Source organism: Pelodiscus sinensis, chromosome 6 (assembly GCF_049634645.1).
Source record: "Pelodiscus sinensis isolate JC-2024 chromosome 6, ASM4963464v1, whole genome shotgun sequence".
Taxonomy (NCBI): Eukaryota; Metazoa; Chordata; order Testudines; family Trionychidae; genus Pelodiscus; species Pelodiscus sinensis.
This window is the reverse complement of record NC_134716.1, coordinates 52477809-52494808: the sequence shown is the minus strand read 5'-3', so window position 1 is coordinate 52494808 and position 17000 is coordinate 52477809. Positions and strand designations below refer to the sequence as shown.

At 42.5% G+C, this 17000-nt stretch overlaps 1 long non-coding RNA gene across 1 annotated transcript in view; it reads right to left on the bottom strand.

The window, feature by feature from the left end:
* The window catches only part of LOC142829868 (uncharacterized), a 70430-nt gene extending 53918 nt beyond the window's left edge, over nucleotides 1-16512 (bottom strand). The window contains exon 1 of the long non-coding RNA XR_012904746.1: nucleotides 16418-16512. This is a non-coding gene — a long non-coding RNA (uncharacterized LOC142829868). The remainder of the gene's footprint in view (nucleotides 1-16417) is intronic.
* Between the last annotated feature and the right edge of the window lie 488 nt (nucleotides 16513-17000).

Here is a 17000-nt window from a genome sequence, read left to right as displayed (position 1 = left end):
TAAAGTGCTACATTTTTCTGGAAGAGGCTTTCTGCCATTTGGCCCCATCTAGATGGTGGAAAATCCTCCTTTCAGCAGAGTCCTTATGCCTCATGAAACAAGGTATACAGAGCTCCATGAAAGAGAGCATTTGCTCTCCCCTGAAAAAAGGCAGAAGAGCAAACACCTTTCTTGGATGCAGCAGGGTTTTTGTGGAATGCCAGCAGTATCCCGCAAAAACCCTGTAGTCTAGACATAGCCCTGAGTGATACAGGGCTCATGGGAGCAGGCTGGGGCCGGGGTGCCCCACTTCCTACCACCTTCATGAAGTGGAGTGACCAAGCTAGGAGACGGCCGAGCAGGCTGTTGGCCTGCTCCACTTCCCACAGCTCCCATTGTTACAGTGAGTGTGGCAGGGTCACAATCTCTGCTGTTACCTGTGCTAGGGCCCCACCCCCAGGTTTTGGCTTAAATTGTTTTTCCTCAGGAGAGGAGGCTTCAGGGAAGGGTGGGAGCAGGTCTAATGGCAGATGGGTTGCCCTGGGTCCCCCTATGGACAGCCCCCAGCTGCTAGAGAAGTTATAGATAAGTGTTCTGTTTGGGGAACAACCTGTACCAATATTTTGAAATATTAACATTTCATTGTCAGAGAAGTACTCCATTTTTTTGTTCTAGACCATGCTTTTTTTTTTTTTTTTTGGATGGTACAGCCCAGTGTGCAGTACCAGCACCTCCAGTCAGAGCTTACCTGGAAAGAACAGAGAGTACCGGCACCTCTGTAATGAAAAATGGCAGACAGTCGGCTGGTTCTTAAAGAGTACCAGTGTTTTTTTTAAAAAACAAAAAAAAGCACTGGTTATATATAAATAACACAGAGAAAGTGCCAGATGGCGGCACCCGAGAACACGTAGCATACTTTCCAGGTACTGTCAAGCGATTAAATTGTGAAGTTGTGCACTGCAAAATTGTTTCTACTGGCAACTGTTTATGAACAGTTCAAATCACCTTCCTGTTCATGAATTACAGATGCTAAAAAACAGCAAAATTCAGAAAATTTTAACCACTTAACTCCAGTGTTTGAATATGTAATTTTCATTAATTGACATGCAAATAATGTTAGAAAGCAGTTTCTAAAAGTTTCCTCAATATGTGGAAATCTACATTTGCATTTTTCCTCCATCTTTCTGCTGTTTCATAATGAATAGCTGCCAACAAAAGCTTATTCATGCAAGTTTTGACACATGGTGACAGGTTAAGCATACAAATTGGGATATAAAGCCAGCATATATCATAGGGTCTCTTTGCTTTGATATTTATGAATTAGAAAAAACATTGGAGGGTGTTTTCAATGCTTATAAAAGTGAGGGACTCAGAGCTGACTAAACCACTTGGTCTGGGAAGGCACAATGCTAACTGCTGTATGAAATGCAACCAACAATCATCATAGACTACTTCCTCTTGGGCTCAGCCATCGATCAATGGATCTCATCTTATGATGCCTTTGATGAACTAAACCAATCCTTGATTGGCAGAGCCAATTACAGATGTCACATAAAAAGCTGCCAACTGCAGCTGCCAACTTTCCCTGCAATGCCTGGATATGCTGACTTTCAAAGCAATTAATAGCCTGTACAATGGTTTATCACCAGGAAAATCTGTCCCGAACTAGAGTTTCCAGATTGTTGGGAGATATGCCGCATGACTTCATATTGGCCTTTAAGATGTCCTTATAGTGCTTATATTGACCACCGATAGAGCTCTTCCATGAGCAAGCTGGCCATAGAAGATCATCTTTGGTATCCATGTATCATCCATCCTCATAACAGGACCAATCCAATGAAACTGTTTGTTCATAAGCATTGCTTCCATGCCCATGACACCACACAGATTAAGAACCTCCGTATTAGAAATTTTGCCCCATCAGTTCATATAGAATACTAAAACTAGAAGGGACCACAAAAGATCAAGTTCAGTCCCTTGCCCTCACAGCAGGGCCAAGCACCATCTAGCTCATTCCTGATAGATATTTATCCAATCTGCTTTTAAATACCTCCAGCGATGGAAGTTCCACAGCCTTCCTAGGCAATTTATTCTAATGTTTAATCACCCTGACAGTTAGGAAGTTTTTCCCAACTGTCCAACCTAAACCTCTCTCGCTGCAATTTAAAACCATTGCTTCTTGTCCTATCAGATGCCAAGGAGAACAGCTTTTCTCCCTCCTCCTTTTCAGATGCTTGAAAACCACTATCATGTCCTCAGTCTTCTCTTGTCTAAACTAATCAAACCCAAATCTTTCAGTCTTCCCTCATAGCTCATGTTTTCTGGTTCTTTAATCATTTTTGTTGATCTTCTCTGGACCTTCTCCAATTTTTCCATATCTTTCTTGAAATGTGGTGCCCAGAACTGGATACAATACTCTTCCAACAACTCCCCCAGGGTACATCTACACTACAGTGTTAATCTGAGTTATTTGAATTAAGCTAATTCAAAATAACGTATCTATTTCAAAATAGCACATCCACATTGAGTGGACCCTGAACCGAAGTTAAGGCTGGCCGGAACCAGTGCTGGCAAGGCATCAGGTTAGGTCTTAGTGTGTGGGGCTGCTGCCTGAGGCTAACTGAAGCCTGTGCTTAAAATGACCCTACCCTCACCCCGGACAGACAGTTCTCAGAGTTCCCCACTTGCTTGTCTACCTCAATGAGGGACAGCAAAGTCCTGTCTTGGAGTGCCCTGAGTTTGCATGTGGCCTTTGGTGGCCAGGCTGGCAGCTATCCTGCCATATATGGCCGCATTCCTCCATCTAGTGTGGAGATCATGGACCTTGGGGGGCATCCCCCCCAAACCTGAGTAAGGTCCATGATCTCCACCCTGGACCAGGAAGGCACCCGCCTTCTCCAGCCCTTGTCAGGCTCCTGGGAGCTGGAAGATTGCTCTTGGGGAGCGGTGGAGGGCTGGCTGCCAGAGGCTTGCTGGCTCATGTTTTGGGGCCACTGGGGTAGGGGCCCTGGTGGCCACTGCTGACTCTGGGCTGGCAGGCTTGGAGCTGGCACAGGCACTGTGGCCAGGATCTACCCCTTTAATGGCTCCGGGGCTGGGGGAGAGGAGAGTAAGTTTTCCTGGTTGTGCCCAGAGTGGCCACCAGGGCTCCCTGGGAAGGGCTGGAGGCCCCCCATTTCAAATTAAGTGTGTACACAGCACTTAATTCGAAATAGCTATTTTGAATTTGGCATTACTCCTCCTAGAATGAAGTTTTACCAAATTCGAATTAAGCACTCCACTATTTCGAATTAATTTCAAAATAGCCATTTGCATGTATAGACGCTATTAAAGTTAATTCAAAATAATGGCTGTTGTTTTCAATTAACTTCGCAGTGTAGACATACCCCCATTCTGGTCCTTAGACAATTGGCAGTCTGCTCAAGAGTGGCTAACAGCACATAGGAGATGTGTGATGAGACTATTGTTAGAATTCTAACTATAGTCATATTTGGTATCCAGTCAAATGGCACTGGAAGCACTGAACACAGATATTCAAATTCAAACTCTTCTCTTATTGAGAAAAATATTGTCAGTTTATTTAGGTTTTCATCCCTTCCTATGCTTTGTTTTCTTTGTAGAAGGCAGAGGGGGAATAAGTATAATGCTTTCTAGGGATGGATGTTTCTTCCCACACTATTAGCAGTGTTTGGGTACCTAGCTTCCTAACTCTCCAGTTTGACATCTGCAAAGGACAAGTAATTTGCTAGCTTAACCTCTCATTTTTTAGTATCAGGAACAGTCTTCCTAGCCATATGGTACATTTAGGGACACTGGTCTGACAAGCAATCCTGTTTAAATCAGGTGGGTAATATCAGGAAGTTTCCCCCTGCCTGCATCTCAAGTCACTTCTGATTAGGAGTGTGAGGAGAACAGAGCCTGTTGAAACAAGTGACAAGAATAGGATAGTTTAAACAGTTTAGTTTGGCCATTTCAAAGGTCAAAGAGAGACCAGCACTTCCACAGAGATGTTTTCCTCCATGTATTCTTGGAGGCCTGAATAGGGAGTTCCAGCCCACAGAGAGGATGATCCCACAAGGGATGCCTGCAAGGACCAAAAGTCAGTTAGGCTAAGTCTACAATTCCAAGTTTTGTCAACAAAACTAAGAACATACACTCTGCAATGCAACTGGAGAAAGTTTGCACACCCTTATCACAAGGCTTTTGAGATAAAGTCCCAGTATAGTCCAACAGTATAACTGGCTTTCCCCATGGAGCTATCTGCAGTGCTGTTGCTCTCAGCCAGCCTCATTCTGCACATCTACAGGGGCTGAGAAACACTGATCTGACTCTGGACATGCAGCTCCTTTTATAGGGCATCCTGGCCTCAATTGGCTCCTCCTTCTACAGCCACTCTAGCCTCTTTGGAGGACTTCTCTATTGTCCTTTTTCTAGGGTGATGTGTGGCAAGGCCCCCAAGAGGGGACTTCAAGGCCTGGTCCACCGCATCACAGGGATACATACCCAGAGTGCATTTCTCACACTGTTGATGATGGTGCCCACAGGGCAGATATTGTAGTAAGTTGAGGGTTCATAATATGGAGTCAACAGGCCTGAATAAAGGCTGTAACATGAAAACAGCAACAGATCTGCAATCTAGGGAGCAAGACTTTGGATCAGTAACACAGGCGCCAAGAAAGAGGCCCTCTTGATAATTGTGTAAGTTAGGTGGAGCATGGAAGGACATAGGGAGGCACCGAGTACAGACTGAGCCAAAGGGGAGTAGTGGAACATCTTAAGAAGTGTCTTGGTATAAAAACTCCCCAAAAACTAATGTACATACCATCCTAGGTTCCTAACCAGATCAAAATTGACAGGATGAAGGATAGAAGGTAAGCTCCCTTCCATAAGGTGAGGGATGATAACTAGGCAGAGGGTGGCAACCTGGTACATAAAGAAATGATGTACCGTATATACTCGAGTATAAGCCGAGTTTTTCAGCACAGTTTTTGTGCTGAAAAATGCCCCCTTCGGCTTATACTCGAGTCAGCCTCCTGCTCGCGGGCGGGCTCAGCGCGTCTCTGCCGCCGGCCGGGTCTAGATGCGTGAGCCCGGAGCTCCAGCCCCTGCCCTCCTGGCCCTTCCGGCCCCTGCCCTCCTGACCCTCTCAGCCCCCCTGTCCCCTCGCTCCCCGGCCGCCCCTTCACCTATCGCTTCCCCGCTCAGACCCTTCCGACTTCCCGTAAAGAGTCCGGCCGCGGAGGCGCTCCCGGCCGCGGAACGGAGCGGAGCCGGGCCCCCGAGCGCTCCCAGGCGGGCTGCCGGGGCCGCGGGGCAGGGCGCTGTCAGGCAGCGGGCAGGGCTGGGCGGGCAGGTACGCAGCGCCCCTCCCCTCCCCCTGCCGGATCCCTCCGCGCCCCGCTGCCCGCGCGCTCCCCCTCCCTCCCCTACCCGGCCCGGCTCGGCTCACACTGTTTGGGAGCAACCCGCTGAGGCGGCGGCTCCTGCGCAGCGAGCGAGTGCAGCAGGCCCCGGCCCCTTCGCCATGTCCCTCAAGCAGCAGCAGCAGCAGCAGCAGACGGCCCAGGGCGCCGGGAACAACCGCAAACCCCCCGGCGGCAGCGGCGGCCCCGGCCTCCCGGCTACAGGGAGGCCCCACGCCAGGTGCCGGGCCCAGGGAGCGGCGGTAACCGGCCCGCGGCACCGCCAGGCGGCGGGAGCTCTGCTGCGCCCAGGGCCAGCGCCACTGCCCGGGAGACTCCGGTGGGTCCCGAACCGAGCGCGGGTGGGCAGGGAGCCTGGATCCGCCCCCGCCCCCGCCCCCACACGGAGCCTCCCCCCCCCGCTGGCTCATTGGCCCATCGACGCCTGGCCCGGGTCTCGCACAGCCCCCCCCCCCCCCCGCTGGCTCATTGGCCCATCGATGCCCGGCTCTGGTCTCTAACAGGCCCCTCCCCCCCCCCGCTGGCTCGTTTAGAGGGGGCTCGTTGGCAGGAAAGGGGGCCGGAACGTGGGGGCTGCAGGGGCTGAGCTGTGGCTGTGCCTGCAGAACCATAGTGTTTTTGTTGACCCCCTTTTCCCCTTACAGAGCTAGGTTATTGTTTTTCTTTGAAATAAATATTCATGTAATTTTATTGGTATCTATCTTCATTTTTTACATTTACCAGTAGCTGCCTCATTTCCTACCCTAGGCTTATACTCGAGTCAATACTTTTTCCCAGTTCTTTGTGGTAAAATTAGGTGCCTCGGCTTATATTCGGGTCGACTTATACTCGAGTATATACGGTAAGTTGTTTGTACAAGTGCACCACAAATGGTGGACAGACTGACCAGGGGAAGGGGAAGTGCAGTAGGCATCTGAAAGGGCAGGTGTCATTGCCAACTCTTACAGAGTGCACAGTGGCTTACTAACTGCTGTTAATATCTGTTATTTGGCAATAGGCCTGCTATGTGTTGGTACAGCATCAACGCGTGCCAAATGCACAGTGGTTTAGTGTTGAGAATTTTGACTAACAACTATTAGTGCGTCACATTTGACAATAAGCCTGCATGATGATTTTACCCTTGCCTGCATCTGTCGTTTCCTGGCTCTCAGATCTCCTGTGTTGACTCAAGTGCCTGTGGTCTAACACTCTAGATCAGGGTATTCCAACCTGGGGTATGTGTACCCCAGGGAGTATGAGAAGCTTGTCAAGAGGGTACAGGGAAGAGTTGATAAATAACTAGATTATCCTAATTGAAGTATTCCAATGGTAGCCTTAGTGAAAAAAGTTGTGGATTCTAGAATTTATTTCCTTTCCAAGGTGGTACAGGAAGGCTTACTAAAAGCCAAGGAGGTACGGGGACTGAAAAAGGTTTATCATTGCCAATGGAGTAGAGGTCCTGTCAGGAGCTCACTGGGACAACCCCCGAGAACCCTGACCAGAAACTGAACACTGACAGCATGGACCACTGAAGTACAACAGACATGATCGATCAGAGAGAACAAGTGTGAATACCCTCTGGTGATTTGTTTTGTCAACTTTTGGGTGTCACACAAGTTTTATTGACAAAATATGTTAGCGTAGATGTAACTATGGCACAGAACAGCCGACTTGCAGCAGTCAGGCAGAACTCAGTCTGCTGCTGTCAATAGCAGAGGTTGATCAGAAAAAAATTGCTGCTCAATAATCCCTGATTATTATTAGTGAGAAAAATCAGACTACTAGGCACATCATGCCAACAGGTTTATTCATATTCAAAAACAACTCAAATATGCATTATACAAAATGTGGCATGTAACCTGTCATTGGAGAACTTGTGATCCCCCAAATGCATACATTCTCTTGGATGTATTAGGCTTCTATGCATATATCACTCCTGGAGTTGAAGTTAGAAATATGAAGTATAAACTTGTTTCTATAGCTAAGTGTGCTAATAACCATTAGTAGTACTCAAGGAACTTAGTGGCCCTGTATACAGGACAATGATCTGAAGATAGTCATCTTTTCCTGTTAGTCTGGTCAAGGGTTAGTCCTACAAAGTTAGGTATCCATGCCACTGGATGCTGGAATCCATCTTGCATTTTGTACAATTCCCCATGCCTCTATGGAAAAGACGACTTCCCACCCAAGAGAAATTCTATGCAAGGGAAGGGGAAGTAAACAATGATTATCTTCACTGACTTTTCAGACTTCCTTCCTACCCTAAACACCTAGAAACAAAAGAAATGTAAGAAGAGGAGTGAAAGAACTTCTGGACCAATGTCATATAGGACATCGGTAGTCTGCAAAGGATTTTACCAGAAATAAGAACTAGGGTGAGAAATGATTATTTGGAACAAGCTCTTTTGGATGTATTAGACTTGTTGGCATGTTGTTTTGCTTAGTAACTTAGTCTAATCACTTGCAAGCACTTAAATCCTACTTTTTACATTTAATTAAATCATTTTTGTTTATCATTAAACCCAGTGTAATGAATGGTTACCTGAGGAGAACAGCTGTGCACCTCTTTTTGTTGATAAAGGGAGCAAACAACTTATGAACTTGCTGTGCGTGTAATAAAACAAAACACTACTTTCTGCAGAATAAGATGGATTTATCATCTGAAGTGTGGGTCCCATTGGAGCTATGCACCTAGGTGCTATACCAAATGCCTGTGACAGAGTCTTCCCTGGTGGAGATGCTCTCAGTCTGTTGCTTTTCTGTAGTCTGTGACCCCAACTCCATGCCTTTGATGGGGGAGAGCGGGTAGGCAGGCTCAGTGGTGTGATCAGACCATCAGGTGATTGTCTCAAGGGGAACTCAGACCAAACCCATCACATGTGGTATTAAGCATTTACAGGAGGGCTGTCACGTGATTAAAAATTAATCATGATTAATTGCATGATTAAAAATGTAATAGCAATTAATTGCGTGCGTTACTCATTTAAAATGCTGGGGCAGCACTGCAGACACACAGGATAATCTGGAGTCCTCAGCTGACCCCAGGCTGAATGCAGCTGCCCCTTTGAAACACAGCAGCAGCTTTTCAAAGGGGCCACACCACAGGAGCCGGGGAATCAGCTGGAGTCCCCAGCTGACCCTAGCTCCATGAAGAGCACTGTGATAGCTCTTCAAAGGGGCATCACAAGCAGAGCCAGAGATCAGATGGGCACTCCAGCTGTTCCCCGGCTTCACTTGCACTGCTGCTTAGAAGTGACAGAACAGCACTTCCAAGGGGCAGTGCAGCATTAACGCCTACAATTAATGCATTAATCTTGTCCTGTGTTAATCGCAGGTGTGTGTTAAGGCAGGTCAACTGAGAGCCCCAATTTACAGTTTAATTAGAAAACATAATATTTGTATGCTGTTCAGCAAAAGTAATATTTGGTTTCTCCTCCATACTCTGTAGTACTTTTGCAGTGTACTGCCATTTCAAGTTGTCCACATTCATTCAACCATACCTTTTCTCCCATTTTCATTTTGTAGATCCATAAAAAAATATATTGAGTATCAGAATGATTTACAGAAACTTGTTGGGTAGAAGATAATCCTTTTTGTGGTGTAACAAATGGTAGTTTACAATTCCCACTTCCCCATAAGTAGTTTTTCACTTTGACTTTTCTGTTGGAAAAAACTCTTCTTGAAAGTAGAGATGAGAGAAAAGCCAGACCCATATACTCATTCTTCCCCTACAATCCCACCATTTAAAGATTCAGATAAAATAGAACATGTCAAACACCCAGCTGTTGGTTCTCAAAAAAACATAACCACCTTTGTTTTACCAGTCTGTGCTTTCAAAACCTTTTGAATGAATTGAGTCAGAAATAGTGGTTAAGTTAGTAAAGGGCAAATTTCCTGAAACATTTGCCAGCCATAACTTGAGGGGTCTATCTTCCTGCAGTTCACAATACTATACAATACAGCCTAAACTCAATTAGGATGGTTAATGGCATTTTTCTTGCTATAAACACTTTACACTTGTGAAAACATCTGTAACTAAAACAAGATTACATGTGAGCATAACAGAAATTAAATTTCAAGTGCTCAGAGTTGCATTTTTAAAAGTTTGAATTCCTATACACAAGGAGATTTGCTGACTGAAAATGGTTTCCCATCTAACAGCTGTTTAATGACCTTTGTGCAATCAGTTTCAGTCCATTCCTACAAGACAGCTATTCATATCCTGTCCATTACAACCAACCTAAGTACAGGCTCTATAAACGGCACAACATATACTGGGGTAGCAAAGTGCATCCTTCTCCTCCCAGTTAGAATCTGTTGAATATAGCGCATCACACCCCTATACTTGCTGGCTGGGATATAAAGGCTTTGCCTCTTAGCCATCTTCTTATCAGGTGTTTTCTTAGACCTCTACCCCATAAATGGAATCTTGCGGGCAGCCACCGGAATGATTGGGACATTTGCAGTGTTGCTTACCTTGAAATACAAGTCATCTACATGTTTTGTAGTTCATTACCAGAGACTAACCAGCACAACAGAACCAGTGTACTAGAACTTCTATAGTGCAAGACCTGCTTCCAATGTGAGCACTAACCAATATGTTTCCCTATGAAGGTCAGAATGAAGTTTACACATCAAAGTGGAGCATTTGCAAAGATGAATGATAGTTTCCACTTGTTAAAAACCTGCCACTCAGAACAAAAAGTGCAAAATATATTTAGTAGATAGTAGCCAATATTTCAGTTTCAATTAATCTAGTGAACAACCAGTTTTCCCAAAAGCTTTGCTAATAGTAAGAATTTTTCCATTCATGGTTACATTGTTAATAGTCATAAGTTGGTGGATAACATCAGTTTGATTCTTGAAAATATAAGGAAAAGAAAGATAGGGAAGATCTAAGAATTGCACCCAATTTAGACAGTGGTCTGCCTGCTGGTCCTCTTATCAATGCCCCTTTTTCTTAACTCTTTACCTTTCAATTCTGCACAGACATTCTAGCCATTGCATGGTTATTTTGCCAGTGTCACACAGCAGATGTTCCAGGAGCATACTCTTTTCCTCTGACACTTTTTTCCTGTTTTATTCACTCAGAGCATATGGTACCACCACTATCTTTGATAGATAGGGACCAATTTTATACTCATATTAGTTTTCTTCTCAGCTACTCAGCAGTGATGCATCTTCCTCCTGGACTGCTTCTTCAGAACTAGCACTGTCTTATCTTCAATTATCATTTCCACTTCCTGGGGAATTAGAAAATCCTGCAGATGTCTACATATAAACTTATGACAGACACAGACTAAACTGGATAACAAAAGACTTTTAAACTTCGAGAGAAATCACTTTATTTGATATTTACAAATTTGTGTGATGATTGTGCTAGTATGTAGCCTCCCAGGAATTTTTGGGAAAACACTGCACGAGATCCCACGGTAGGTAGAACAGGACAGGGTGAAGTGCAACTATCTGATATTGCTCGTAGCAAGACAATTTAGTGAATTTACTGAGCTAAAGCTTCTTTCACATGCAGAAGCAGGCACAGCCAGGGTCAACAGTATCGCTAAAAGAACATTTTGAATTCCTGGATGGTTCTCAGTAGCTGTAAGAGGCAAGATTTTCTGCTAAGACATTGCTACAGTCCATTCATTCACCTCTATTCCCATTGCTAAAACCACAACATGTGTTTTGGATCATATCAATTAATGCAATTTCTCTCTCCATTTTACCTCCCAATCTTCAGACAAGCCAGTTCAAAGACATTGAAGTCACCTACCTCTGATCACATTCATCTCCTTCTTAAAGGCATTCACTAATTGCCTCTTCTAATCCCCATCTCTTCACTCTTAAGACCCTGCAGATAGAGACTTACACTGGGCATCTCTTTGTCCACCTTTACACCCCTTGACTTAAGGCAAGTAATTTTTTTTTTGTTGAAACCTTTTCCAATTTAAATGGCTTTTTGACCAAACAAAAATGTGTTTTGAAAAGTTTTAATGTGGGCCAAAATTTGCCCCTAAACTGGCTTGCAGTTCAGATTGAAAATCAAAATGCTTTCTAGAAAGAAAAACAAAAATCCTGAAAGCGTGTTGCATAAAGTGATATCCTACAAAATGTTAGTTCAATGGAAAGCTCTCTCAAAGAGTATTAAGATTTTTCCTATGAAAATGGACTTTGACCAGCTTTACTATCTCCTGTCTTGTTCTCAATTCCATTCTGCCTACCAGACAGGCCCTCAGGTCTGAAACACCTCTTATACAAATTCCACCTTCTTCAAAATATGTGTTTTCTACAATGCCTATAAAATATTAGCCCTCCACTTCTGGAATCCAAAACTCACTTAGAATAACACCAACTAACCAAGATACAACCTTTATCAAGCTACCAGATGATTATATTGCAGATACAAATTTTTATCCTCCTGCAGTAGCTCCTAGAGACCTCAATCAATTTGGAACTCCATCATCATGGTTGGCGCCGTACAAGCATATAGTAAATGATCATTCCACCCATCTAAATAGTGAGCTTACTGAAGTTGGGAGAGGAACAAGCAGGACCTGGGGAAGGACCACAGGGTAGCTAAGATCAGAGGTTTCAGCAGGTATTACCTTTAGCAGTAGTCAGTGATCCCACTAGCACACCCCTTATCAGATAGTTTTAGCAATGCCTAATAAGCACAGGTGAGTTTTAAGGAAGCAATGGAATCCCACAGATTCTGGGTGGAATTTTCCCCATGCACAAAGGGTGACATGGAAGAAGATTCAAGACAACAGGCATCTTCAAAAGGTAGTGAGCTGGTGAGAAGTTTCCTGACAGAACATTTTCCCCCACAAACTGACATTAATTTATTTGGTATATCATGCATGTTCCAGATGGAACTCCAACTTCGCAATAGCTTCCCCTCCTGGCTCCAACAGCCTGCTTGGCAGGCTGAATGGAAACTCCAAGCCTAGAAACAATTTGGCAAGCCAGGCTCTCAAGGTCTCTAGCTTCAACTTGTAATATGTTTAAAGTGTCCATTTGCATACCTAAGAATTATCTTATGGGGAGAAAAGCATTGTTACATATTTTATTAACATGGTTAAGACAGTCCCTTAGCACACGTGGCTTTTAATGGCATGTGAAGTAGCAGAGAAAGAATGAGCCTATGTAAAGTTATTTTATTACCATGTCACCTCTGAGAATCTCTGAATCCTGGCTAGCTCATGTGTGAAACAAGTCAGTTTGATTATCTGTTCCTAGTCACCATTTGTACTATTTTAAAAGCAATTGTTTAACAATAAGAAATAAAGTGAACATCACTACCAGTGCCCATCTGTCTCCTAGCCGGTATCACGATCTTCTGCCTCTGTTCAGAGAGCATCTGAGAATCCACACAAAGTTTAGTACTACACAGTGGCCCTTAAATAGGGAGTGCAGTCATTGTGGAATGGTTATATGGAATGGAATAAGACAAAGCCTTATTACCAGGGTTAATTGACACTTGAATTCAGGTTTCTAGATACAAGAGGGTAGTGCAGAAAGCACTAGTGAGGCCTACCACCTCCCTCAAATGACTTGAAGTTGAATTTTATGTCTGGAGTAAGATTGTACACAAGAATAACACCTTTTTTCTGAAATGATCATTTAAACTAATCAATATCCTACACATATTCATTGCATTTTACCAATATTAATAAATAAATACCTGCAACTACTATGTAACGTATTGATGTATAGAATTATACATTAGGAAAACTACATCCATGAAAGTAGACACCCCTCTGAAGGGAATACCGCTAGGGAATGTCTACACTAGATAAGGTTGAATTAAGATTCACAACTTCAGCTATGTTAATTGCATAGCTGAAATCAAAGTACCTTAACACCTTCTGGCATTGTTTTCTCTCCAACTTTCTGCAGTGTGGACAATCTTCCTTTGACTTTCCTAACTCCTCCTGGAAGCAAGACTACTGGCATCAACCAGCCTGCCCCTCTGTTTGAATTAGTGTGTCCCCACTAGACAGGGGAATTCGAACCCAGAAAGATTGCAAGTGGCAGCTTTGATCTTCTCTGTAATGTAGACATACCCCTATAGAGCAATGCACCAAAATAGTACAGATCAGAGGTGAAACTTGAGTAGCAGAATTCAATTAACATCAAACTTAACTTCCTACTCATATGTAAGATGGCATTGTACCTTAATGATCATAAGCTCACAAATTTCAAGTAACACCACACTCACACTCCTTGGATCCTCACTGGATTTATATATTATCAAAGCAAATATATGATCTTTACCTCGACCACCATCCTCTTTTCCCCTGTCCCAAAGCAGTTATTGTCCATCAAGTTATAGCTCAGCTTAATTGCAAGACAAAGGTGACATCTCACTTTTCTGTGAAATACTGTGCATTTTTAATACTATATAATCACTAGTTAGCAACCAGGAGTTCAGCTATATTGGTCAACCAAGAGACTACCTGCAGTAGTACGATAGCGCCTTAACCATGCACTGATATTGGCTCAATATGGCTCAAAAGAGAAGCGTATCTGCTGGCTCACCAACACCACTTCCTGAAGCACCACGGGGTTCGCTACAAGGGGTCTTCATGCACACAGTAGTCTAGTCTAACCCAAAAACCCAGCAAAATCTGAGCAAGAGCAGGTAGGACTGAAGGATATGTACTACATACCAGAAGTTACCTGAAAAATTATTTCATTGAATTATGCTAATAAATATAAGAGAAGAAAAACAGTAGAGTAGAGCAGATCTGCCCAAGTTTGAAATATAAATATACCAGCAAAGATTACTACATTTCTTTCACAGAATCTGAGACAATGAGGGTGGAAAAACTCAAAGGCAAGGAGATTGTTGCGCTTCTGAAGACCATTGAAAATTGAGGCATCCTTTTAAACAATCAGAGAAAGCTGCTGACTTCAGTGTATCACTGTGATAAGCTGGTAAGGAAAATATTTCACTGCTGAAATTGTCAGCCCTAAATTACTTTTAAGGGGGCAAATAATTTCACAGCAGAATCAATTCCTGAGGTAGACATAGCAACATAAAGCCATTTCTGAACTTATTCTTCTTTGAAGTGCTTCAGAAATCTCTCCCATTCCTCTAAACTGAGACAGTAGCACATACAGATTTTGAAAAGACAAACTCCCCAGCAATCCCAGACAATGAGGTCTCAATATCTTAAATGATTAAAAGAATTACCGTAATATAGCTTTTAGTTCTGTTTTAACTCCACTGCCAGAGTTTTATTGGCTTCACTGCCCCATTCATAGAAGGGGAGTCTATTAGTCACTTTTTCCGTGACTTATCATCCAATAAGTAAGAAATGATATTTGCCATGTACAAAAGTTTCAACTCAGTTCTATTGTGGCTTTGATCTGGAAGAGACCTTTTATAATTGCTTTTTGATATTACAACTTTTTATATATTGAACCAGGTTCTATTAAGCAACTTCTAATGTGCCATGAGTCCCACAAATTCTTTAGATAAATTGCCCAGCTATCTACCTAGGGAAAAAAGTACAGGGCACCAGCATGAACTAGAACCACCACTACTAAGCCTCATAAGCCTCATATGGAGAGACTCTCTCAATTTTTACGGTATGAAATTTGCTTAGACATAAGATTATGTTCAGTTTAGTCAATTTTTTTCCCACTGAGACAGATGTTATGGGCCTTTCTAAGCATGAATATATTGAAATGTGTTCATTAAAGCTAAGAAATACATAGCTGAATTGAACTAGTGTTCTTTGTATACAGCCGTTCCAATGTACAGCAAATGAATGCTGTCATAGATCAAATATACTTGAAAAACATTAAGCAGTAGGTCATCAGTAGCCCAGGAGTTTTCGGCCTTGTAGCTCTACATGCTTGTCTGACTACTTGTTTGAATTCTCTAAAATATAAGCCTTGAAAATTAAAAAGCTCTTAACTGAGATTTGTATTTTACAAGTCTACAAAACAGTTCAAAAGAATTGTTTAGATGCGTCATGCGAACGCCAACAGAAAAGTCACAATACTCAAGAGAAATATGAAGACAAAATACAAAAGGTAACAATTTTAGACCAAAGTTGAAATATCACTACAAAAGTGAAATCTTGAAAAGTAAGCAAACATGACCATCAAAATGGTGAAGCCAAATATGAAAGTGCAGTACAACGAAACTGGAGTCAGAACCAAGTTCCTCTTCAAAACACAAACAACCAAACAAAGATGATCTCTTCAAACATTTTAAAAATAAGCCTGAAACTTAATGGCTGCTGTCTGGCTAATGTGAAAATGGAAGGCATAAGCTTAAGAGCCACTTGAGAAGACTTTTGAAAAAAATGCAGTTGGTTTTACAGAAGGCAGAGAGAGAGAGGGAAAAGGAAGAAAACTTTAGATCATCATATTTATACTAACTACACACTCCTTTTTGTATTACCATGAGTTGCTAAGGAAATAAAAAGGACTTCATAGAAATTTTATATCTTAGAAACAAGCTGCAAAACAAAAAGGCCCAAAAATGAAGAAAAAAAGAGAAGCTAAGTTGAGTAATGGTAAAATGAGCTCACAAAAAGTCAGCTACTAATTTGCAAAAAGTCTATAATTGTCATTTAAAATTATCAAAAAAACTAGAAAAATGAAAGCTTTATAGTAGCCATTACAAAATACAGATTCCAAAGAGTATAGGACAGACCCTCGGAGGGCCTAAATTGTCAGCTGAAGTAAATGGAGCTATGAAAACTTTCTCCAGCTGAAATCTGCCCCTAACATTATAAGGCCATGTCTATCAAAAGGCCTTTGATATCATCTACAACTATCAGCATATGTAATGAATTCTGAAGCTGTACTTAGTTCTTCAAAGCTTATTTGGCTTCAGAGTTCAAATAAATTGTCTGAAATTGTGCTTATTTGTAGGTGAGTTGCTACTTCACCTTTAATTGGAATCAAAAGTAAAGCAGGGAGATTTGTAGAGCTGTTGAATGATTAAATTCCTTTATCACTAATAGTACAGCATTATAAACAACTCTTAAGAATTGTTCCTAAGTAACACTCACCTACAGAAATCTTCTCCCCAGAAGAGCTGCCCAGATCTTATTACTACAACAGCATTCTTATAACTTTGACACTCTAAAAATAGAGCAGCTGCCCACTCTGTTCTTATATAGGGATTGCTAAGGGAAGGGCGGCACAGCAAAAGGCTCACCTGTGTTATTAAATACTCCACCTGTGTTCACCACTAATAAAGCAAAAGTAACAAGGAGAGTAGAAAAAGGTATTAAAGTTAGGTAGCATACTCATTTTATAATAATAGTGAAGATAACATAGCCAGAAAATGGAAACAATCACTAGATATTGTATATTTTGTTCCAGAGATCTGTACTATCATATTAATTATAAAAGTTATCTGGGTTAGGTTTTTACTATTGCCAAAGTGGTTTGTTTTCATTTCTGTACCCCTGTTGTTTGTCAGCATTAAATCTCCCTTCAGAATATAAGAAAGTAAGAAAATGATCCCATTTCTGTTTGCACCATAAATGTAAGAAGAGAAAGATGTAGGAGGCAAAAGTCTATAAACACCTTTTAGATGGAATTATAACTGAGCAAGATCTATCCCTTAAAAACATCCAACAAATTCTC